The 25,650-nt window shown below is 36.3% G+C and overlaps 1 long non-coding RNA gene across 2 annotated transcripts in view; it reads left to right on the top strand.

Annotated features, from left to right (window-relative positions):
- Window positions 1-3,971: 3,971 nt before the first annotated feature.
- LOC141557770 (uncharacterized) overlaps window positions 3,972-25,650 on the top strand; it is a 57,088-nt gene continuing 35,409 nt past the window's right edge. For both annotated transcript variants that reach the window (XR_012486896.1, XR_012486895.1), the window contains exon 1: window positions 3,972-5,908. This is a non-coding gene — a long non-coding RNA (uncharacterized LOC141557770). The remainder of the gene's footprint in view (window positions 5,909-25,650) is intronic.

Consider the following 25,650-nt stretch of genomic DNA (forward strand, 5'->3'; position numbering starts at 1 on the left):
TTCTCATTTCACTTAGCACTGGTTCATATAAGTCTCTCTAGGCCTCTCTGAAATCATCTTGCTGATCATTTTCTTATATAACAATAATATTCCATCACATTCACATATCATAACTTGTTCAGTCATTCTCCAAATGATGGGTATCCACTCAGTTTCCAGTTCCTTGACGCTATAAAAAGAGCTGCCACAAACATTTTTGCACATGTGGGTACTTTTTCCTCTCTTATGAACTCTTTGGAATACAGGCCCAGCAGCCCTTTTTTGTAGTGGCTGGAAACTGAAAAATTAATGGATGCCCATCAATTGGAGAATGGTTGGGTAAATTATGGTATATGAATGTTATGGAATATTACTGTTCTGTAAGAAATGACCAGCAGGATGAATACAGAGAGGCTTGGAGAGACTTACATGAACTGATGCTGAGTGAAATGAGCAGAACCAGATCATTATACACTTCAACAAGAATACTATATGAGGATGTATTCTGATGGAAGTGGATTATCTTCAACAAAGAAAAGATCTAATTCAGTTCCAATTGATCAATGAACAGAATCAGCTATACCCAGAGAAGGAACACTGGAAAATGAGTGTAAATTGTTTGCATTTTTGTTTTTCTTCCCAGGTTATTTTTACCTTCTGAATCAAATTCTTCTGGTGCAACAAGAAATTCGTTTCTGCACATATATATTGTATCTAGGATATACTATAATGTATTTAACATATATGGGACTGCCTACAATCTAGGGGAAGAGGTGGAGGGGAGGGGAAAATTTGGAACAGAAATGAGTACAAGGGATAATGTTGTAAAAAATTATCCATGCATATGTACTGTCAAAAAAAGTTATAAACTATAAAATTAATTTTAAAATAATAAAGTAAAAAAAATAAATAAAATCTTAAAAAAAAAGAACTTTAGTATTGTAAGGCAAAATTATCACTTTATCTAGTTGAAAATAGTGTCAGCATAGGAATAATGCCTACTGCTTTTCTTTTCATTGGTGAAATTTTGTAATTTCTATTAGAAATTAAAGGCAAAAGATATTATTAAAAAAAAAAAAAAAAAAAAGGGAACACAGGCCCAGTAGAAACATTGCTGGATCAAAAGGGTTTACAATTTTAAAACTCCTTTGGGCATTGTTCCAAATTGCTCTCCAGAATGATTGGATTAGTTCACAACTCTATCAACAACGTTAATGTCCCAATTTTCCCACATCCCTTCCAACATTTATCATCATATTAGATACATTTATAAAAGGAGTTTGTTCTCAGTACAGCAAAGCAACAAAAGGTGGATTTTTCATGATTTAAAAAAAGGAATAGGAGAAACAGATATAAGTTACAATTATATAACTGTAACAAAATGGAACATACTACTTCAAAAGGAAGTGAAAGAGATACAATGGCTTTGGAGTGCAAGGGAAAAAATTTGAGGGGGGCCAGGGAAGGAGAAGACTTTGGTCAATGCAGAGATTTGTTTTGTTTGACTATGACATGTTAGTAATGGCTTTTTTCCCCCTTGCTTTATCATGGGATGGGGTTGGGGGGAGAAGAAAAATATAGGAGGAGAATGCAAAACTGAAAATAAAATTAATTTTTAAAAGTTTTTTGGAAAGAACAAAAAAGATTATGGATGCTTCAGAGACTGCCTATTTTCTTGGATTGCTGCCAACACTGATTGGCTTTTTGGAGAAGGAATTAAAGAGGACTCTGGTGACACTTGAAAATTATTTTGGAGGGAGCTGACCTCAGGTACAACAGCATATAAAATCTAAAAGAAAATAGTTTCAAAATTGTTTAAAATTAAAAGATCACAAGGCTACTAAAGCCAATAATATTTACACTTCCAAATCAACAATTGTGTAAATTTATATATATTTTTATGTGCAGCCATTTTTATAGTATATAAAGTCGGGATCTTTTTCCTCAACTAAATCTCAAAGGAGTAAACTGGAGTACTGAAAAGTTAAGTGACTTGCATAGGGCTCAAAACCAGGTAATCTAAACACTGAGGCCAGCTATCTGGCTTGCTAGCTCAATTGCCATAAATATATACATACACTTCACATTATGTTTGGTTAAAAAAAAGAAAGAAAGAAAAGAAAAAGACAATGACCATTATTTGGAATCAGGTAAGCATTCTTGCATACCATACAGCTCTTTTAAAAAAAACCATTTACTGATAGAATGTTTTCATTTATTTACATTTTGTTTCATGTGCTCAAGAAAGGGATAAGGTTTTTTTTTTTTAAATGGGAATAAAACAAAGTATAATCTCCTGAATAGAATCAATAGAATGCCAAGAGATGGGAAATGAGTTAGTCCAATCCTGAACTTGCTGTTATACTTTAAATATATTATTTTTGTTACATTTAGTCATGATTTGTGTATTTCCCTTTATTTATTTTATTTATTTATTTTAATTCCATGAAGGCAGGGAAAATGTCTTTCAAAAACCTATTTCCACCAATTTCTGCACATAGTAAGAATTTAATGTTTTGGGTTTTTTTGACTGAAGCAAGTGGGGTTAAGTGACTTGCCCAGGGTCACACAACTAGGAAGTGTTAAGTGTCTGAGATCAAATTTGAATTCAAGTCTTCCTGACTTCAAGGCTAATGCTCTATGCACTTTGCCCCCTAGCTGCCCCAAGAATTTAATAAGTTTTCAATGCAATTCCATATTTATTGTGCACCTGTTACATATGGAGAGAAGACTGTTCTAGGCCTTAGGGGAATAAATACTAAATTTAGATAAGTCCAGTGTAGAAGAAAAATATATACAAAACTTTAAGTGCATATTAATACATAATTAAATTAGCTGGGTTCAAAATAAAAGTGGTATGTGAGTTACTGAAGGGTGAAATAATATGGGGAAAATTCGAGGAAGGACTTATACGGGTGTTAACCTAAGAAATGGGCTCTTAAAAGATGTATAGAAATTTAATAGGTAAAGTAGAAGAGGTAATAGTCCAGGCAAATAGCAAAGATACAAAGTAGGATAAACACAAGGCATATTGGTGAAACAGGAGCAGTTAAGATTCAGTTTGACTGTGGGAAGGAGAATAATAACATATTTCACATTTGTATAACACTTGAAGATTTATAAAAAGATAAAACTGAAAATATAAGCAGGTTCCAGATTGTGGAAGATGTTGAATGCCACAATCAAGAATCTGAACTTTACTTAGAAAATAATAGGGAGTCATTAACTATTTTTAAATAAAGATGGAACATAACTATATAGATTATTAGTTTAGCAATGGTATAAAGCATAGACTGGAGGAGAAAAAAGTACCTCATAAAGAGATACTGTAATAGTTCAGGTAGATTGGTCTACATGAGGCCTATACAAAGAAAAATGGAGTAGAAAAGTCCAAAGCAATCCCAACAATCTTTGGATAGAAAATTCTATCTGCGTCCACAAAAAGAACTATGGAGATTGAATGTAAATCAACACATGCTATGTTCATATCCCCCCCCCTCCTCTCCCATGTTTTTTCCCTTTTGTTCTGATTTTTCTCTCCTAACATGATTCATAAAGCAATGTGCCCTAACAAGTAATTAATTGGCTTAAAAAAAAAAAAAAAAAAAAAAAAAGACAGATTCAAGATATTAAACTGAACTGAGCCCTCTGGTTTTACAGACTAGAAAACTGGAGCCCAGAAAGAAGGGAACTGCCTAAAGTCATACAAAGTTATGACAAGAACCCACATCTCCTGATATAACCACTATCTTAATCTTAATACAGAGCTGTCAAACACACTGGACCTCAAAATTTTCAAACTACAGCTGAACCAGATTAAAATGCCAACATTTTAATTCAAAATTAATAAGATCTGATTTTCTTTCACAGAATGCTGAGTATGAAAATGTTTAGAATAATTGAACATTTAACCAATAATGGATTTCTTGCTATCTTGGGGAAGTAGGGGGAGGAAAATTTGGAACACAAGGTTTTGCAAGGGTAAATGTTTTTTTGTTTTGTTTTGTTTTTATATTTAAATTTTTTTTCCATATATGCATGAGTAAATTTTTTTTTATAATATTATCCCTTGTATTCATTTTTCCAAATTATCCCCCTCCTCCCTCTACTCCCTCCCCTTGATGACAGGCAATAAGGGTAAATGTTGAAAAATATCTTTTCATGTATTTGGAATAATAAAATACCATTAAAATATATTTTAAAATAATATTTTAAAAAGATAACAAAATACAATATAGGCAATATTAATGTGAGGTTTTCTTAGTCAATATGCTGCCTACAGAGATTCTTTATTTTGAGTTTGATACCACTGCACTATATATATATATTTGTAAAGTCCACTGTAGAAAGACATCTTCCTACAGTGGAAAGAACACTGGATTTGGAATTTTAAGGCAGATAAATGTGTCTCTTGAACATTTGACCTGACAGACTCTGGAGACCAGGACTCAAATCATGGCTTCATAACCTAACTATGGGCAAGTCACTTCACCTTTGTGAACCAGTTTCTTAATCTATAAAATGAGTATAATAATATTTACACGACCGATATCTTAGGGTTGTTTCCAGAAAAGTACTATACAAATATGTCTTTAGAGGTATAAACAGTGACAAAAGTTAACATTTGCGATACTTTTTTTAATTTACAAAGGACTTTAAATATATCAATTTGATATGACTTTATCCTTGTTAGTAAAGATGGTATATAACTGGAACAGCAAATAGGTCCCTCATGTTCAGAGTAAAGGATGTACATCTGAGTGCTGCAATAATTTATGTGAAACTAAAGGATTTCAGCAGATCCTGCAGATCCCTACATGGAGGTCTCAGGAAAGGAGAATCACACAGAAAGAGATATGGAGAGAATTCAAATCAATAAACATTTATTAAATACCTACCAAGTACAAGCACTATGCTAGGGTCTAGGGATTGGAAGACAAAAATGAAATACCCCCTAGTTTCCAGAACAGAGTTTCTTAACTCTTTTTTGTGTCCTACCACCTTTTGGCAATTTGGATTAGTTTACAAACTTCTCAGAATTTTTTTTTTAAACTTAAGTTAATTAAAATGAAGATGTCATTTCCCCTCCCCCTCTTTTTTCCTCCCCCCCTCCCTACTGCGCCAAGTTCTTAGTCTCCCTGAAATTGATTACCTAGTCGTCTCAGGTTAAGAGCCTCTATTCTTGAAACTTCCATTATACAATTATATCCACCCTTATAAAATCGTGGTTCCACTTATGTATAAAATGACAAAATACATACAGGACACACACAACTACCAGGCCGTTTTAGAAATAACCAATTTCTTCTGATTAGAGTGGTGTGGGACTTGACTAAAGAAAACCTGGATTCCGGGACTAACTTGGATCCATACTAGCTGCGTGACCTTAGCTAAGTCATTTCACTAGGAGCCCGGGTTTCCTCATCTGTAAAACGGAGGTAACCTTCTAAAATGTTTGGCAAAGTACCGAACTGTGGCGGATCGGCCTTGGGCAGGAGTTTCCTCAGAAAGAGCTCCCCACACCGAGGAGGTCCCCAGTTCCTCGTCCCCCAAAAGAACAAAAATGGGGATAATTCCTTCATTTTACCTCAGGAGGCGAGTTTTAAAAAGCATAAGGGAAACCTTAAGACATCAAAGGAGTGAGATTAGGTTTGTTTTTACGCCTTCCCACATCGACGGGCCGCCCCGCCCCCGCTAGTCAATCCTCCCTCACAGGGTCCACTACCAAAACCCCGCCCCACCCCAGGCCGGCGCCGACATCCAAGCCCGGAAGAAGCCCTCACCAGCCCTCGGGCGGTTACCCGCCACCTCAAGGGAGGGAAACGTCACAAAGTCCGTCGCAGTGTCGGGCTCCCAGCCCGGAGACAGCCGGGCCGGGAAAAGGAACCCCAGACGTCGCCTCAGGAGAACATTCCTCAGTCGAGTGAAGGTGAGGGAAGAGAGCGCGCGCCCGCGCCGAGAGGGAGGGGAACAAGTTGGAGGTTGAGAGAAAGGGGGCGTGGCCCGAGGCGCACGTGGTGTGCGCATGCGGATTTTGCTTCCCTCACCTTCTAGGCTTCAGAAACACCCGTTACCTAGAGTCCCGTTTCCCCATCCTTTCCTCAGCTGGTACACGCGTGCGCACAGGCTCGTGGCCTTACATTTCACTCCCTACCTCAGAGCGGCCCGTGGAGCCACACCACCAACCTCCACCCATCCCCCACCCTCACCCTGAATTGTGTTTTTCTCCTCACCTGACTAAAGATTTCACCCACTCACTCACTCGGCTTCACCTCCTACCACCGCTATCCCGTCGCCATGCCAGGACTCGAGCCTGGCTGAAGAAGAGGAGGAGGGGTGGGGGAGGGGAGGAAAGAGGACCAGACGCTGGCTTCATCCGGAAGTCTGAATGCCGGGACGCGCGCGCCTCCGGTCCCGCCCCCTTTCCCTCCTACCTCACCAAGCTGCCCTGGATAAGCCCTGCCCACAGTTTTTTTTTTTTATTCTAGATCTAAATGTCAATAATTATGACTATTTCAGCATAGAAAGAAGGCCGAGAAAAGAGGAATGTATGTGAAATTGTGGACCACTACTTGTAATAATCTTTTAAAGGGTCCACAAAATTTAACATGCTAATCAACAAAAATGCCTCTTTTGTCTCTGCTCCCTTAATGAACTTGATTCTGGTGTGTATGGGTATTCTATTATCCTATTATCTATTCTATTATATAATAAATAATAATAATAATAAAAAAGGATACCTTTTTGCACCACTATGTCTGGAGTTCAAATCTGACCTTTAGAACTTAACTATGTAACTCTGGGCAAGTCACTTATACCAATTCACTCGTCTTCGGTTTGCTCATCTGTGAAATGATAATAGCATCTAATAGATAATCAAAGCTATGAACAGTTTTCAGATGAAGAAATTAAAACCATTTCTAGTCATATAAAATGCTAATCACTATTGATTAGAAAAATACAAACTAAGACAACTCTGAGGTACCACTTTATACCTTTCAGATTGGCTGACAGAAAAATAATGATAAATCTTGGGAGGGGTTGTAAGAAAAGTGGAACACTAACACATTGTTGATGGAGCTGAGAAACGATCTAACTGTTCTGGAAACAATTTGGAACAATGCCCAGAAGCCTTTAAAACTCTTCATACCTTTTAATCCAGCAGTCTCACTACTGGGTCTATATTTCCAAAAGATAATTTACAAAAAAGAAAAATATATGTAAAAAATGTTTGTCCGTAGTGGCAAAGAACTGGAAATTGAATGGATGTCCACCATTTGGGGAATCTCTGAATAAATTATATATATGAATGTAATGTTATTGTTCTATAAGAAGTGATGAGCAAACTGATTTCAGAAAAGCCTGGAGAGACTTACATGAACTGATACTGAGTGAAGTGAGCAGAACCAGGAAAACATTGTACACAGTAGCAAGATTATGTGATGATCAACTATGATGTACTTAGCTCTAGCCTACAATTTGATGATTTAAGGCAATTCCAATATAGTAGGAGTGAAAAATGACAATCACATCCAGATAGAGAACTATGGAGACTGAATCTGGATCTGTGGATGGAAGCATAGTATTTTCACCTTTTTGTTTTTTTCTTTTTCCCCCCTTTTGGTCAGATTTTTTCTTGCACAATAAGACAAATATGGAAATATATCTAAAGGGATCGCACATATTTAATCCATATCAGATTGCCTGCTTCTAGGGCAGGGGAGATGTGAAAGGAAGAAAGGGAGAGAAATTTGGAATACAAAGTTTTATAAAAATAAATGTTGAGGGGGCAGCTAGGTGGCGCAGTGGACAGAATACCAGCCTTGAAGTCAGGAGGACCTGAGTTCAAATATGGTCTCAGACACTTAACACTTCACACTTCCTAGCTGTGTGACTCTGGGCAAGTCACTTAACCCCAGCCTCAGGAAATTTAAAAAAAAAATGTTGAAAAGTATCTTTACAGATATTTGTAACAATAAAAAAGTATTGAGAAATTTTTTTTCCAAATTTATAAAATCCCATCAATTGGGGAATGACTAAATAAATTATAGTATACTATATGTACATAGTATACTATATATATACTATACTATATGCATACATAGTATAGTATATATATTTAGTATATACATATACTATAATATTAATGTAATGGAATATTATTGTTCTATGAGAAATGATGACTAGGTTGATTTCAGAAAAGCCTGGAAAGACTTACATGAACTGATATGATTGAAGTGAGCAGAACCAGGAGAACATTGTACACAGTAACAAAATCTTGTTACTGTAATAGAAGTTACATTTTATAACAATGAGGTAATTAAAGATAACTTCAATAGACTTGAGAGAAAGAGTGCCATCTATATACAGAGAGAGAATTAAAGACTGGATGTGGATGGAAATATAATATTTTTACCTTTTTTTATTGTTTGCTTTTAGGTTTGGGGTTTTTTTGCTCATGATTTTTCTTGCATGGCATGATGAATATAGAAATGTGTTTAGAAGAATTGCACATGTTTAATCCATATCAGATTGCTTGCTGTCTTGAGAAGGTGATGGAAGGAGAAAAAATTGGAATCCAAGGTTTTATAAGAGTTTATGTTGAAAACAATCTTTGCATGTTTTTGAAAAAATAAAATACTATTATTATTATTTATTATTATTATTATTTTAGCATCTAACCTCCTTGGTTATTGTGAGAATTAAATGAGACAATAATTGTAAAGTTGTGGGCCCAAAAATTGCCAATTGTCAATGTAAATCACTGAAGGAAAGCTTGGAGTGGTGATCAGTCAGAGAGATTAATGGTCCCTAAGCGATTAGATGAAAGATCTTTTTTGGCTGTGGACCCTAGTGTTCAGGGGCTTAGAGATTTTTAGAACTAGGGGAGTTAGGTTATTTTTACCTTCTGAATCCAACTCTTCTTGTGCAACATGAGAATTGTATGGTTCTGCACACATATATTGTATCTAGTATATACTATAACATATTTAACATGTATAAGACAATCTGCCATCTAGGGGAGAGGGTGGAGGGAAGGAAGGGAAAAGTCAGAACAGAAGTGAGTGCAAAGGATAATGTAAAAAATTACCCATGTATATGTTCTGTCAATAAAAAGTTATAAAAAAAAAACAAAAAACTAGGGGAGTTTTCCTCAGAAGCATGGGCATTCTTAAGGTTGGTTAATCTTCAGAAGGGTAGTGTTGATCAACCATAACCATTTTCATCAGCAAGCCTTTTACAGGTCATTAATTGCAAGTCTTCTTGGCAAAGATTTTCCATGCCCATCACACACAAGTATTTGATCAGTAATATCCTAAGGGACCAAGGAAGATGTGATTTTGCAGGAAAAGTCCCTGAAGAAACACCTCTAGTAATTCATATAGATGTAAATTACTGAGGCAAGTCAACCTTTTCAAGCATAAGATACTTAAAAGTAGTGGCGACTGGGGGACACTAATAAGTTCCTATAACATGCCCAACTAATACAGTATGAATTTAGCTATTAAACATGATCACTAATTAATCATAACATTCATTCTAACAATATTAACATGATCCATTCGAATTTAATTCTAATTAATTCAAATTTAACATGATCAGTGATACCCATTAAATCACAATCAAATGAATAAATTATTGGTTAAAGTGAATAGGGATATTAAAATTATCTGCATATAATGCTATATAAATAGTATTATCAGCTTCACTGAAACCTCCCCTCTTTGCAAATAAGCATGATCAGGTCTAATCTATCAAACTATATGCATTTATTATATATAGTTATAGATTAAATCTGTTTACTATATATTATAGGCATGTGCCTCCAATTCTTGTTGAGATTACAAGGAAAAGCAGAAGAAAATCCCTACTGTCAAGAAATTCAGTCTAATGAGGGAGACAATTTGAATGTCTGAGAGTAAATGTCTCATCTCTTCCAAGAGGTGGACTTTATTTCATATCAGCTTTATGAAGTCATGATCAGGCCCTGAAAAGATCAATAATCTTAATATCTATAAGTGAATGAGATGAGGTGAGATCTTTCAAGATAGTTGTGAAAATCAAATAAGGCTTCATCTACTTCAGAGTTTGAGTAGGCCTAAAAGACTTTCAGCATTGATCCAAGGGCATACCTAAATCCCTTTCCTGCTATCCTCCCATGACTTCATTTTCTCCCTTTTTCAGTCAAATATGGGCAACTATGTATTTATTGGTCAAGTTCAATTTCTTGGGTAGTTCCCAAGTTTAGAATATGAGACCTTCAGCCAATGAGGATGAGGGTCAGTGGTGGGAAGAGGGTATTTGTGTTAGGGATTAAAGTGTTAACCCTGCCCTCAGGAGGTGCTTCTCCCTTCCATCCTCTCTGCAGGAAGGGTGGAACGCCCTTCTCTCGAGAACATAAAATAAACTTTGCTTTGTTTCTAGGGAACTCTCCATCTTTTTTTATTAAATGGTAACTCCTCACCATTTCTGAACCACACATAAGGAATCCTAGTCTTTTGTGTAACTTTTTGCTGAGAACATGAGAAAGTGCTAGCAATTATCTAATGAAATGCAGGAAGCATAGGAAGACAATAATTCCCTGTGCATTGTAGTATTCTTTTATTACTGATTTGTGTTTGCTTTAGAAACCTGGCTAATTTCCTGAGTAACCAGTCATCCTAAAGGAATGAACAAATATTCTCCTTGATGGGTTCCTCGAGATGAGGAACCTGAAAGACTGCTTTATGTCTAGAATTACATATTAAATAAGAATACATATCTTAGTGCTTTCTTTATTCTCAAGCTATTAAAAAAAAAATCCTTAGGGGGAAAGGGACTTTGAGAATTTCATCCATGTGTGGAATAGAGAGAAAAGCTAAACTTGCAGAATATGTGAATTCTTTTTCAGAATTTTATTTTCATTATTTCTGTGTTTCCCCTATGAGCTGTATATTTGCAGGCCCATATGTGCTTGAGCCTTGGCCAGCTATGTCTGAAGCTTGAAGGCCTGATTTTCGGTTTCCTAGAAATCAGGTGATTTCGGGAAACTGAAACCTTTCATTCTAATCTCTCTGGATAGCAACAACCAATTAGATGCCTCCCCCTCCCCTTCTCAATTTTCTCTTATTTGTGATGTAATCTTTTGTATAAAAGCTGTGTTTTTTTCCTACTTCTTTATCCCTTCTACCTCGAGGTTTCCCTTATCTCGTGATGGAATGGCTCAGCCTCCAGAAGCATAATAAACGACCTTTCTGCTTTGTATTTTGAGTCATCTCCGTAGTCATTTTGGGTAAAGGTCTTCTACATCAGACACGCCCGAGAGGAAATGAATGCCACTCCAAGACCCTGAATGGCTGTAACTAGAATTTCTCCCCGAAAAAACCCTCAGATGTTGATGGTTCTTTGGAGTGTGATGATGTATGTTGTATGTTGTTTGTTTCTAATATCGTCTTTATTGTTATGGTAATCGCTGTGTTTGTTGGTTGTGTATTATTTTTGTTATAAGCTTCCTCTTCCCTTCTTGTTTGAATTAAAGTTCTGAATAAGTAATAAACTTGTACTCACCGCCTTTAAGTATGTGCCTGTTGAATGTGAATTCCAAATCTAGATTATTAACCTACAGCATTGTTGTGGACACTTCTGTTCTGCTTACCTCATTTGGCATATAGTCTAATGAGTTTGGCATAATGTCTAACAGGTTTCAAGGGAGCCTGTGTAATTCCTAATACCCCATTATATTTACATACCATAATGTATTCAGCCATTATGGAGTCAATGGACAACCACTCTAATCATCCAGTTCTTTGCTACAACAAAAATGTTGCTATGAATATCTTTATATATATATATGAACCCTTTCATTCTGTTCTTGCCCTCTTTGAGGTCCTTTTTTTCCTCTTACTATATTTTTCTTTTGCAGAAGGAACAAACCACAATAGTACCTTTTCCATGAAAACTTCCAAGTGGGGTCACAGAGTCTGGAAAATGACTAAATAACCACAAACATTTGTCTTTGGGAGAGAGAAGTAGTACATGGGAAGAAATGAAAGGTGAAAGGATTGAGGGAGGGTCAGGTAAGTGGGAATTGCCATTGATAGGAGACTTGACCAATAGATAATAGAAATATCGTAAGGAGAAAGAGGAAGCTAGATGAGGGAAATGATTATTAAATAATCAATTATTTGGGAGAATCAAGATTTTTTTTCTTTTAAGAAAACCTTTGACCTTGTCCCAAAATTTACCCCATCTAGACAATGTTATCTAAGTGAAATTGTAGCCTCACCCAATCCTTTATGTTCTATTGTTGAGCTTGTGAAGGGTGAGTGTCTAAATTGCCCAAGGCTGGGAGTGGTCTGGAAGTAAAAAGCACAATCAAAGTAGAATGGCTTTGAAGTAGACTCTTTTTCCGTTTTTAGCCCATCAGACTATTATCTGCCATATTATTAGCCAAAGTCCCTGATTGTGGATTTATATACGGTAAAGTAAGGAAGGAACTCTTCATTAGCCTCCTTTGCCTATCCCTCCAATTTTGGAGATTCTTTAAACTACTTTTGAGATCTTGAATGGCATATCTTTAGACAGTTCTGTGATCTGATCCACCAGGTTAATACCATCTGGCTTCTTGATTATTCTCTCTGAGCTATCAATTCCTCCCCTTAATGCATAGAACCTGCTTCTGCTTTCTTTTGACCTTAAAACCTGTATACCCCAAAATGTAAACTTCTTATTCACTAATGTTTTTGCTTTATAATTGCTTGAGCTCATGAAGATATTTTTAATTAAATAAAATAGCACCCCTTTGTAATCTGTGATAGATATCTGATTTGATTTCTTCAAGTTAACTGAACTGAAACCAAACCCTATTATGCAATTTTCATAATATTCTTTACAATTATGCTCTCAAATCTATTATTTTCCAAATCTATTATATATTACCATTTCTGGTGCCTATTTTACCTTTTAATTTTGTCTGTAACGTCATCTCTCAAATAAAGGTTCCTTTTGACAAAGAGAATGCTCTTGTGAATTCATAACATGTGCCTTGCATGTGATGAAATTGTTATTCTGACCCCATGGGGTCACCTCTAATTATAATGTTCATTTTCCTTGTTAACCAATTAGAGTTTATTGCCATACTCAGGAGCACCCATTTTTGCAAGGATATATGAGCAATCAGTGGGTTCCATAAGGGGTGGCATTAAAAGTGTCATTAACCCTTTTTGTTAGTAATCTGCTAGAATATTAATTGCACAGAAATTATATGTCTCAAACTTTTTATGTACTACATAAGAGAAATCCAGATCAGGGAAGATCTGGATTTATATTTTGTCACATTTTTAATTTCCTGAGAGATTGGGCAGTCACTTTTCCTTCCTTTTAAAATCTTTAGGCCCACTAAAAATATGCAAGTCTTTTTCAAAGCTTCATTTGCCTCTGGACATCATTAAAAATTTTTTTGTCTGTCTGGGTTCCTGCTCCCACCCCTTTCTTAATTGCTTTGTTATCTTTCTCCTTATTTTACCTTTTAGAATCTCTAGTTTCCTGAAAAACTCAGCCAACCTCTATTCCCTTCCTCCCCAACTGCTATAGCCTCCCTCACCTCCACAGTTATCTTTATTTATTTTGAGTAAATATATATGTGTATATTTTCTTTCTGAATAGAAAGCAGACTTTGGGGCATTTAATTTTTATCTTTTTATTCACAATGCTTGCCACATAGCAGGCATTTAAAATTCACATGAAAATATTAAATATTCACTAAAATTTTCAATAAAGTATAGTACTCATTTATTTGAAAAACTATAGAATTAAGAACTCTGGAGAATCAACAATAAAATGGGAAAATAAAATAACTTGAATAAATTTTCAGAAACAAATCAAATTCATAAAAGCCATTAACCTTTCTGTAAATTACAAACAAAACACAAGAGGGAGAAAGAGTAATTCCATTTAAGATAAAATCAACCAATCATGAGACATGAAGGATTTATATAAATACAATAATAATTGTTTTAATATAAATTCAAATAATAATTGGAAAGAGATTAATTTTCATGGTTAGATCAGAACTACTCTAAAGATTTAATATATGCTAATTTGCTGCTGGGGAAAAGGGAAATATTTATGAATTTTTACTTTTGGAGTCCACTACAAACAACATTTATGGGAATATTTGTAACAAAACTGTCCAAGGATTCATTGTAATGCCAGAGAAACTGAGGCAAGATAGAAATAAGATAGTTAAAATAATTTAATTTATTGGAGAGTTAATCAGTTGACTGGATCAGACTCTCATCTCCAAGTATCCAGGGTGGAATGTAGGATATAAACATTCTTTATAGGATGACATGAACAATGACATAATGGGGAGAGGCACTGGAGATGGGGATGACATAATGGGGGGAGAGGCACCAGTGGTGGGGATGACATCTGATATTCTGATGGGGTAAAGTATCTGATATTCTAATAAATTGGGATGAGGAGCTGCATCTGATATTCTAAAATATATGATCTTTTATCCTTATCAAATATTCTGATGATTAAGAGGGAAAGGTGGTATGATAGCCTGAGGTTTGGGGCAGAATAACTGAAATAGAGCAATTCAAGGAAATTGTGACATAACACCATCGATATGCAGAGATATGATAAAAACTGGTTTATTATATAACTTAGCATAGACTCATTGTATGCAAGCCAGGAGTCATAGTTTCAGCTTTACAGAGAGGTTCAGTCTCAGTCTTATAAGAAGGGTTCAGTTTCAATCTAATCTAGGTTTTAGTAGCATAGGCAGTATGGGCATAATAGAATTTTGTTAAGGCAGAAGAGGACATTAATGATTTACTTAAAGAACTGATTCACCCAAAGAAAGCAGAGATGATAATTAGTATTAGGTTAAACAAGAAACTGAGAAACACCAGCTAGAATTAGAAACTAACCATTAACAGCCCAAGCTAACATTTTTGTCTTCTTGCTTCTGTAGGTACTAGCTATTTATGTAACTTGCTCATCCTAAGTGTCAGTAATAAAGATCAGCCAAAAATTCTAGTATACGATTGATTTATGTACCAGGAAGTTATTGACAAAAACTGAAGTCTTATCTGTACATATATACAGCCACAGTACTATACAAAGGCAGATTGGGCAATGATTAGAGCCCTGGCATTGGTTCCCTGGGGTTCAAATTCTACTTCAGACTCTTACTAGCTGGATATCCTGGAGAACTCAGTCTCTTTTTGCCTCAGTTTCCTCAACTGTAAAATTGGGCTAATAATATCTCTTATATCCCAGAGTTGTTATAAAATAGTATTTGCAAACATAGTGGCTGGCAGGTATAAGAGCTACATAAATGATTCTTCACACCTATTTCTCTGCCCTTCCATAGGATCCCAAATTGTCTAACCTACAATGAAAGAAACTGAGGCAGAACTCTGAGCCAATTAGTTCCCTCTAATAAAGTGGATCATCTATCTGAGATGCCCCTTTCTTCAGGGCCTTCATTTTATAGTGCTTGATACTCAGACAATACAGATGAAGCAAACTAAAAATATAGAATCTCATTGGTTGATAGACTTTGCACTTGACCCTCCAGGATGGCCTACATGAAATGTAATGCCAGAGAAACTGAGGCAAGACAGCTATTAGGATTTTTAATATTTTAATAGTGGACAATTTGGACTAGTGAAGCTATATTAGTCATAGCCAGCCAGCTGGATTGGACTCTTATTTCAAAATATCCAGCCTCTAGAAATTAATTTCAGAAACTTTTATAGGGCTCCAATTATCAGGGAAGCAAAGGCAAGGGGAGAAACATTTAGTAAGTCATAATTTCAGGAAGGACCATAGATTCTGATAAGTTGGGAGTGAAGAAGGTGATCAATCAGAAGACAGGAAGTCTGGGCCAGGAAAGATAGAGGGTGCCATCTAGGTATTTGAGATAAGCCATTTGGAGTTTTATGACTCTTTGGAGTGCCACAGTGGTCTCAGTCCTAATGGCCAAGAAGTGGTGGGAGAGGGTGAAGAGAGATTGTCACCAGGGAAAATGAGGCAGAATAATTCAGGAAAACTGAGGTATTACAAAAATGCAGAAACCCATTGGATGACAAATGGGCTAATAAGCAGACCTTGACAGACTTATCTTGAATTTCTGTAGGTCCTTCCAAGCTGATGAGCAGATATGTGTGCTAAGCTGATAAAACAGATATCAAAATATCTACATGCCAGTAAAAAGGCAGACTAAAGGCCAGCAACTAGGAATACTCTTTGGCTAAGTGCTCATGATCATCTTCCTTGGGCATTAGAGGGATGAGGAAGGACAGGAGCAATAAAAATAGCTGGGGAACTTTCCATGTAATAAAATCACTTCTGTCTGCCATGTTGTTCTTAGTCATCATAAAAAGGCAAAATTAAGGGTGGAAGTCTTCTTCTTGACTTCGTATGATTAATAAGTGAATTTAAGTGAATTTACAATCTGCACTTCAAAACTCTAGGGTTTAATATATAGAATTCTGCACTATCCCTACAGAATAATGTCAAATTTATTAATACTGATGAGGTCTGTTTGGTTGGGTGTGGTTGGCAGAGAAAGACTGAAGTATTGCCCTGAAGCATGATGGGAATCAGTTTAACTTTACAATCCCACCTTGCTGTGTTCAGCCAAGAAATTCAAGTTATGTTAAATCCCTGAAGCTCACCCTCTGGAAGGGATGGGCAGTCTCATCTTGCTATGTCCTATAAGAAATCCCACCTATGTTCCTGAGGTTAAAGTTCCCCTACAAATCTTTCTATGGCCCACACCATCTTTTACTGAACTCCTTGACTCAGTCCACTATGGCACTCTTCCTAATGGTGTCTTTCCTTCTCTTCTCCCATGCCAGGTGGTACACCTCCACTCAAACTCCACTACACCTTAATCAGACAATAGTAGGCACTTACAGTTGTTTTTCTCCTTTTCATAGCTAATTAATTCTTTCAGGTGTTAAATTCTTTAAGGCATGCCCCAACCTCATAGGATATTTCCTTTCTTCTGGTTAATTGTGAGTTCCACTAAGGAATTTGTCTTTTCCATTGTAAATTGTTAAAACCATTTTGGTGTCTAACTATGTGCTTCATTTTTTGATTCCTGGTGTCTGTTGTATCTCTTCATTTTATCTGTAACCTCTTCTCCTAAATAAAACTACTTTTTGCCAAAGATAATGGCCAAAGTGAATTCTTCACATGACTGAACCCCCAAATTTTGTACTTCTAAAGCACATCATCTGGTGCCACATCATTTGCCTAAAGCAACCACATCAGTACTGATTAGACTAAAATAGAAGTTCAGTTAATTATCCATCATACTTCATAGATTTATAAGCAGGTGGGAGCTCTGGACTTGAAATGAGGAAGACCTGAATTCAAAAGCTGCATGAGATCTTCACTAGGCAAGTCACTTAGCCTCTCTGTACCTCAGTTTCCTTATTTGTAAAATGGGACTAATAAGAGGACATACTTTATAAATTTGTTATGAAGATATAATAATACTTGTAAAAATGCTTCCCAAACCTTAAAACACTAAATCAATGTTGGGATTTTTTGTTTTGTTTTGTTTTCCTGAGGCTGGGGTTAAGTGACTTGCCCAGGGTCACAGAGCTAGGAAGTGTTAAGTGTTTGAGAGCAGATTTGAACATGGGTCAACCTGAATTCAGGGCTGGTGCTCTATCCACTGCGCCCCCTAGCTGTCCCCCATGTTAGGTATTAATTAAAGGTGGAAGGAACCTTAGAGACCATTTAGCCTTAGTAGCATAATATATGACCAAAAAAAAAAAATTGTAAGCCTATGGTATATAAGTTAATAAACATTTAGTCAATAAATATTTATTAAGTCCCCACAATGCACCAGAATTATGTTAAGCACGGGGTACAAACAAACAAACAAAAAAATAGTCCCTGCCTTCAAGGAGCTTACAATATAATTTTGTTTTCAATTATGTTCAACCCTTGAAGACTTCATTGTTTTTTTTCTTATCAAAGACACTAGAGTAGTTTATTATTGTCCTTCCCAGTTTACTTTACAGATGAAGAAACTGAAGCAAACAGAGTTGAGTGACTTGCCTAGGTTTACCTAAGTAATGGCTAAAGCTAGATTTGAATTCAGATCTTTCTGAAGCTCTGGACTTTATCCACTGTGCCACCAAACTGTCCTTACAGTCTAACAGAGGAAGATAAAACAATAAAAAGAAGTTGGAAAGCAGAGAGGAATGAGGAGGTACCTGAATCAAGGTCATGTTGGAAAAATAAATCAGAGAAGTCTCAAAATAGTGTGGCCAGTTGAGATGAGATGTCTGAGCTCAACTATACTCTTTCAATGGAGTTTTGAAGTTCATTCTTCCCCTCCCCCCTCTAATTCCCCTCCAATCAGAGAGTCAGAGGGTAATAATGGAGATGGAATGCCAATACTGATGAGATCTCACTGGATGGTGAAGTCAATAGTCTGTCAGAGAATTCCCAAAGTAGGTCAATTCTCAAAGCACTTCTTTCAGGTTACAAATGAATAATGAATCTTGTTATTCCATAAGGAATGAACAATTAAGAATATAAATTAAGTTGCTTGTTATCCTTTGTTCTCAAAGAGGACCAAAATGACATCACTATATTAGAATGGAGTTACATTATCTGTGATTAATCAGACGAACATGAGCCCAGAATGCTTTGCCACAGGTCTTACACAAATAGTCCCTATGAATATTTGGGATAGATTTGCTAACTTTGTGCATCTTGCATTTCTTCTGAGCTTATAATTCAATTCTGCTTTGCTCATAGAATACAGCATCTTCTCTGATGAAGGCATGCCATGTTGGACAGTCTTGTGCCAGTGTCTCCCATGTCATAATCAATTCTAAAGTTCTTAAGAAAGACCTTGAGAGTGTCCTTGTATTGTTTTTTCTGATCACCTTGTGAGCATCTGTCCTGTGTGAGTTCTCCATAAAATAATCTTTTTGGCACATGTACATTTGGCATTTGAACAATGTAACCAGCCCACCGGAGTTGTGCTCTCTGAAGTACTGTTGGAATATTTGGCAGGTTAGTTCAAAATGTAATGCCGGAGAAACTGAGACAAGATAGAGATTAGAGAGTTTTTAAATATTTTATTTGAAAGGGAGCGATTTACTGAGACCAAATGGATCCATGGTTTGGTCCCAGGGCTGAAGGAGACTATTGTCTCCAAGAATACAGCATCCAGCAGCCAATGTGAGTTCTCAATAAGATATTTATTCACAGTAGCTAAACAAAAGCAGAGGAGTGAAGTCCAAACTCTGATGAGCAGGAAATCTCCAGGCAGGAACCATCAATTCGGTTCTCACAGGTTGGAGGGTAGGACCGAGACAGAAAGTTGACACTTCCCCTTTTTGAGTTTACACATTGACAATTTATAACCTTAGAGCAAGTATCCCTGAGTTATATTAGTCTTAATGAACCGGAAGGGGGTTGCAACTAAGGGGATTGAGGTAGAACAATTAAGGAAACAGAGGCAGGACCAATTAGGGAAACAGGCAGAACAATTTAGGGAAATTGAGTCAAGACAATAAAAGAGAATTGTGGCACAACAAAAAAAAGGACCTCAGTGTCGGTACCTTATCCTGCTAGGTGATCTTCAGAATCTTCCTAAGACAATTCAAATGAAAGTGATTTGCTTCCCCACTTGGCGCTGGTATACTGTCCAGGTTTCACAGGCATACAACAATGAGGTCAGAAGAAGGGCTCTGTAGGTCTCTAGACCTTCAATTTGGTAGTCAATCTAATATCTCTCCTCTCCCACACTAACTTTTTTTTTTATTGTAGTAAATTTATTTTTAATGCACATATAATACCAGAGAAACTGAGGCAAGATAGAGATTAGAGAGTTTTTAATATTTTATTTGAAAGGGAGAAATAGTGCTGGGGGCATGCTGCCCCAGGGCTGATGTCCAAAGCATCCAGCAACCAATGTGAGTTCTCAATGACATATATATATGCAGGTGGCTCAGCTACAGAGGTATACCAAGGCAGGGCAGAGTCAGAGTGCTGAGAGTGGGAATAGGACTGTCAATCCGGTTCTGACAGGAGGCACAGGACATTCTGATAAAGTGGAATTACAGAATGGAGAGAGGCACCCAACATTCTGATGATGTCTAAGATACAAGACCTTTTTCCTTATCTGTATCACCAGGATTAGGAGGGAGGGGTTATGTTGAAGGATTGAGCAGAACAATTAGTTGGTTTTTTTTTTGAGGCTGGGGTTAAGTGACTTGCCCAGGGTCACACAGCTGGGAAGTGTTAAGTGTCTGAGACCTTATTTGAACTCCGGTCCTCCTGAATTCAAGGCTGGTGCTCTATCCACTGCACCACCTAGCTGCCCCCTGAGCAGAACAATTAGTAACTGAGACAGAACAATTAGGAAAACTGAGTCAAGGACAATAAAAGGGAACTGTGACACAACACACGTTGCTCTATGAATCATGTTAGGAGAGAAAAATCAGTGCAAAAGGGGAAAAAACATGCTTTCCTATACTTTGGAGTTTCTCAAACACTGAGCTAGTTCAGCCAATGCATGTGTCAATCTCATTATCAATGTGGTCATCCCGGGAAAGTGTATTGCCAAAGCAAATGGAATTATCCACAACATTCAAATCACCATTTGCTGTAACTGATGGTTCACATATGGATGGTTTGTTGCTGACTGATGGAAGACCTGTGTTTAATAAGAATTTAAAGGTATTTAAAGGAAAATGAGAACTAAATAAAGTGATCAAAGGAAAACCAAAAGAACAATGTTTATACTGAATGTATCTAAGTAAATAAAGACATTAAATAACAAGAAACCCATTATACACTTCAACAATGATACTGTACGAGGATGTATGCTGATGGAAGTGGATATCTTCAACATAGAGAAGAGCTAATCCAATTCCAATTGATTAATGATGGACAGAACCAGCTACACCCAGAAAAGGAACACTGGGAAATGAATGTAAACTGTTATTTTTACCTTCTGAATCCAATTCTTCCTGTGCAACAAGAAATTCGGTTCTACACACATATATTGTCTCTAAATTATACTGTAACATATTTAACATATATAAGACTGCCATCTGGGGGAGGGGGTTGGGGGAGGAAGGGAAAAAATCTGAATAGAAGTAAGTGCAAGGGATAATGTTGTAAAAAATTACCCATGCATATGTACTGTCAAAAATGTTATAATTATAAAATAAAATAAAAAATTAAAAAAAAAAATAACAAGAAACCACTATTGAATATAACAGATTAGTAAACAAATTTAAGAATTGTAAACAAGTCCAGAAAATTTTGAAAGCTCTAGGATGTTTCTGTTCCTCAAGGGGAAATCTACTGAGGCCTCTTGAGTTTCATCAGAAGGAACTAGAAAAGGGGGTTTCAGAGATAACTCTAAAGGGGAGAAAGTATTTCTCCTAGATCAGCTTCATTCAAACAAAGCAGGGAGGGGAACATTTTGTTGGTAAGGTGGAGGTGAGAGTAGAGTGAGGGAGGATTGAAATGTTTATTTATTTTAGAAAACAATTTAGCTTAAACTGAAGAAATTAATTATTCACACATTTTGACTCTATTTATCAATTATGTGACCCCATGCAAGTCACTTAATTTCTTTCTTCCTCAGTTCCTTCATCTCTAAAATGGGGACCATAATAACACTTCCCTCTCAGGTTTGTTAGATAAAATGAGATATTTGTAAAATGTTTTGCAAACCTTAAAGCACTATAAATGTTAGATATTAATATATTAACCAAGAAGATTATTGATCAGAAAATACTCATAAAAATCTATAAAATTATTATTTGTAAAGACAAAAATCTGGAAGCAAAATATAGGCCCAAGGACTGAGGAATGGTTCAATGATCTGCAATGTATGGATGTAATGGAATGTTAATATGCTAATGATACATTTGATAGATTCTGGGAGAAATGGATTCACGTGAAGTGCTACAGGATTAAGAACTAAAACAAAATAAACTAAGGATAACAACTTATTTAAATAAGTCATGTCATTAGAGTGGTTGCCATGTCCTTCTCCAGTTCATATTACAGATGAAACTTAAGTTAATTAATCGCTTTTAAATGACTTAAATTACACAGTCTTAGGCCAGATTTGAATTCATGAACATGAGCTTCCTGATTACAAGCTACAAGCTCTAGCCACTGTACTGATGAGGTCCTGGGTCCTGGGTCACTAGGTAGGGTTGGCAGAGAAAACCTGAAGTACTGATAAGATTATTCTGTAAGGCAAGCAGGAAAGGTACTGATGGGGATCACTGCAAAATAGTCCCATCCCTTGTGGAGGTCTTGGGTAACCCTACTTTCCTGTATCCAATAGAAAGCCAAGTTATGATGTCAAACCCCTGAGGTTAGATTTACCCTATAAAGCTGACTGTGGCCCACATTATCTTTGCTGAATTCCTTTTGGTTAGTTCCCCTCTGATCTTTCCTCTCATTCCCTTCTCCAAGTCCCATGGTGTGTGTCTTCTACTTAAAGTTATCTACCTTTCCTATCTTAGCCTGCCAGTTAATAGTATATTCATTGGTGTATTCCCTTTCTCTTGGTTTATTATGAGTTCCATTGGAACACTTGTCTTTTCCATTGTTTATTGTAAAAACCTCTTTCCTTCCAAAGTATATGGTCTCTCAAATATATTTCATATTTACCACTCCTGGTATGTCTTTTCATTTTGTCTGTGATCTCAATAAACCTACCTTTTGCCAAAGTGAAAGGCCAACGTCACATAACTGAACTCTAACATTTGGTGCCAATTGCTTTTCTCGTACCACTTAGCTGCAACAACCTAGACAGCAAGCAACAATATGGGACAACAAAATAGGTCAAATATAACCGGTAGTACTTGGCATCAGTATCTACTGATCAAATTTGAAGCATATGTCCTTCCTTCTTTTTTTCCAATTCTAATAAAACTTTGTCCCTTGACCAGGAAATGGGTTCTGAGATGGCTTGCAGCATAGGCTGTGACCTCAAATTTTTGGGATCTTCTTCCCAATGTCAACAGAACTGAGAATCATCTCATTGAAAAGAGCCACATCCATCAGAATTGATCATAGCATAATTGATCATCTTATAATAATTGATGCCATGTACAATGATCTCCTGGTTCTGCTCATTTCACTTAGCCTCAGTTCATGTAAATCTCTCCAGACTATTCTGAAATCACCCTGATGATCATTTCTTATAGAATAATAATATTCCATAACATTCATATACCGTAACTTATTCAGCCATTCTTCAACTGATGGACTTCCACTCAGTTTCCGATTTCTTGCCACTATAAAAAGGGCTGCTACAATGTTTTTGCACATATGGGTCTCTTTCCCTCCTTTAAGATCTTTTTGGGATATAAGCATAATTTGATAGCCTTTTGAAGCCTGCAAATTCTTTTGAGATACCTTTTGACATAGGTCTGTGACCCCAAACTTTTGGGGTTTCCTTCTGAACCTCAACAGAAGGATAATACTGTAAGCCAGTTTGTGAATAGTTTAAATGATTATGGAAAATGGAAGAGACATTATAAGATTGGAGACAAGCAAATTCCTTATTCCCCAAAAGAGAAGAAATTGCAAACTGTAATTGTGTAAAATTAATTCCTTCTGGTAGAATTCTAGAATAAATCACTAAAAGATAGTTAGTTAGTGAACACCTAGAAAGGGAAGCAGTAATTATAAAGAGCTCCCATGTTTTGTAAAACAGAGTTCATATAGGATAGACTAGCCTCATTTCATTTTTTGCCATGGTTACTAAATTGTTAGAAGAGTGTAAGTGTGTGTGTGTGCGTGTGTGTGTGTGTGTGTGTGTGTCTATTTAATTCTAGGTCTGGTCCATTGTCCAGCTTTTATAATATGAAAATGTATTAATAAGTTAGATCTAGGGCTTACAACTATACATCATAATTTGGGCAATAGGTATTCTTTATATGTTTTATCTTCCATCTATGTTGAGAATGAGACCAAATGCTTGATAGTATTAGAAACAAGACTCCAGACTCAATTTTAAGTCAGTGATGCTTCGATTCTCAGGAGAAATGAACCCACTCCTCTGAGAGGGAGTGTAGTTAAAGGAAGCTTTTCTATATCAGTCTCCTCCCATTTAGCCTTTTTTTTTTTTTCATTAATAATACCTTTTTATTTTCAAAATACATTCAAAGATAGTTTTCAATATTCACATCTAAAAACCCATGTAAAGTTTTCAAATATGAAGCAATTATATTCAATAAAGCAGTCAACATTCATATGGCATTTGTTTTATGCTAAGTACTTTTTGCAATAATGTGATCTTCACAACAACCATTACTATTTCTCTTCACATATCAGAAAACTGGACAGAGATAAAATAATTTGCCATAAATACATAGCTAATACATTTCTGTAAGTGAAACTGAGAATGGTAGGCTTACCAAATGCAGAGGCTGACTGGCTTTCTCACCTCAAAACCTGGTGTTCCAAATTTTTCTCTCTTCACCTTCCTCTCTTCCCCCTCCTCCTTCAGCAAGCAATCCAGTATAGGCTAAACATGTACAATTCTTATATACTAATATCCGCATTTATCATGCTACACAAGAAAAATCAAATCAAAAAAGAAAGAAAGAAGAAAGAAAAGAACAAGCAAACAACAATCAAAAAAGTGAAAATACTATGTTGAGATCCTAAATCAACCCCAGTATTCTCTTTCTGGGTGCAGATGGTTCTTTCCAACACAATCTATTGGAATTGGCCTGAATCACCTCATTGTTGAAAAGAACCACATCCATCAGAGTTGATCATCACATAATCTTGTTGCTGTGTGCAATGTTCTTTTCGTTCTATTCACTTCCCTTAGCATTATTTCATGTAAGTAAATCCAGGCCTTTCTGAAATCATCCCGCAGATTGTTTCTTATGGAACAATAATATTCCATAACATCCATATACTATAATTTATCCAGTCATTCTCTAACTGATGGGCATCCACTCAGTTTCTAGTTCCTTGCCACCACAAAAAGGATTGCTACAACTATTTTTGCACATGTGGGTCCTTTTCCTTTTTTTATGATCTTTTTGGGATACAGGCCCAGTAGAAACACTGGTAGATCAAAGGGTATGCACAATTTTATAGCCCTTTCCCACTTAGTCTTAAATTGGCTAAAGGAACAGTTCCTGCTCTAGGAACACCCTCTTACCCACCCCTGTGTCTAGATTTCTGTTATTGCTCCCCCAGGGCGAAGAAGATACTATGCATGAGCCTCTTTAAGGCAATAAAGAAAAGCTATCTCCACGTCATTGACCCTGACTGGCTTAAGCCAGTTTCTAGCCTAGAGCTTTAAAAAAAATTGGAAGCTAAATGAGTCTCTTCTAAAAGCTCATTGATCAGAGATATTTATTATTTTATTTTACCTTGAAACTTACAAAATTCTGTGGAAACTTAGTTTTTCAATATTTCTCATTGTCTGCTCAAGGTTTCTGAGGAATTAAATTTTAACTGTTCTATGGAAACTTAACTCTAGTTTGTCTCATATTAACAATTATGGTTTTTTATGGCTTGCTCTTCAAACTTCTCTCTCAAGGAAAGAATCAGCTTCTGTTTTTATGTCTTTTTGTCTTTAATCACAACTATTTTCTCTTCTCCAATTGAACCCCACCTTTGTCTCAAAGAAAAACAATT

This window comes from Sminthopsis crassicaudata, chromosome 2 (genome assembly GCF_048593235.1).
Source record: "Sminthopsis crassicaudata isolate SCR6 chromosome 2, ASM4859323v1, whole genome shotgun sequence".
In the NCBI taxonomy this organism is placed as follows: domain Eukaryota; kingdom Metazoa; phylum Chordata; class Mammalia; order Dasyuromorphia; family Dasyuridae; genus Sminthopsis; species Sminthopsis crassicaudata.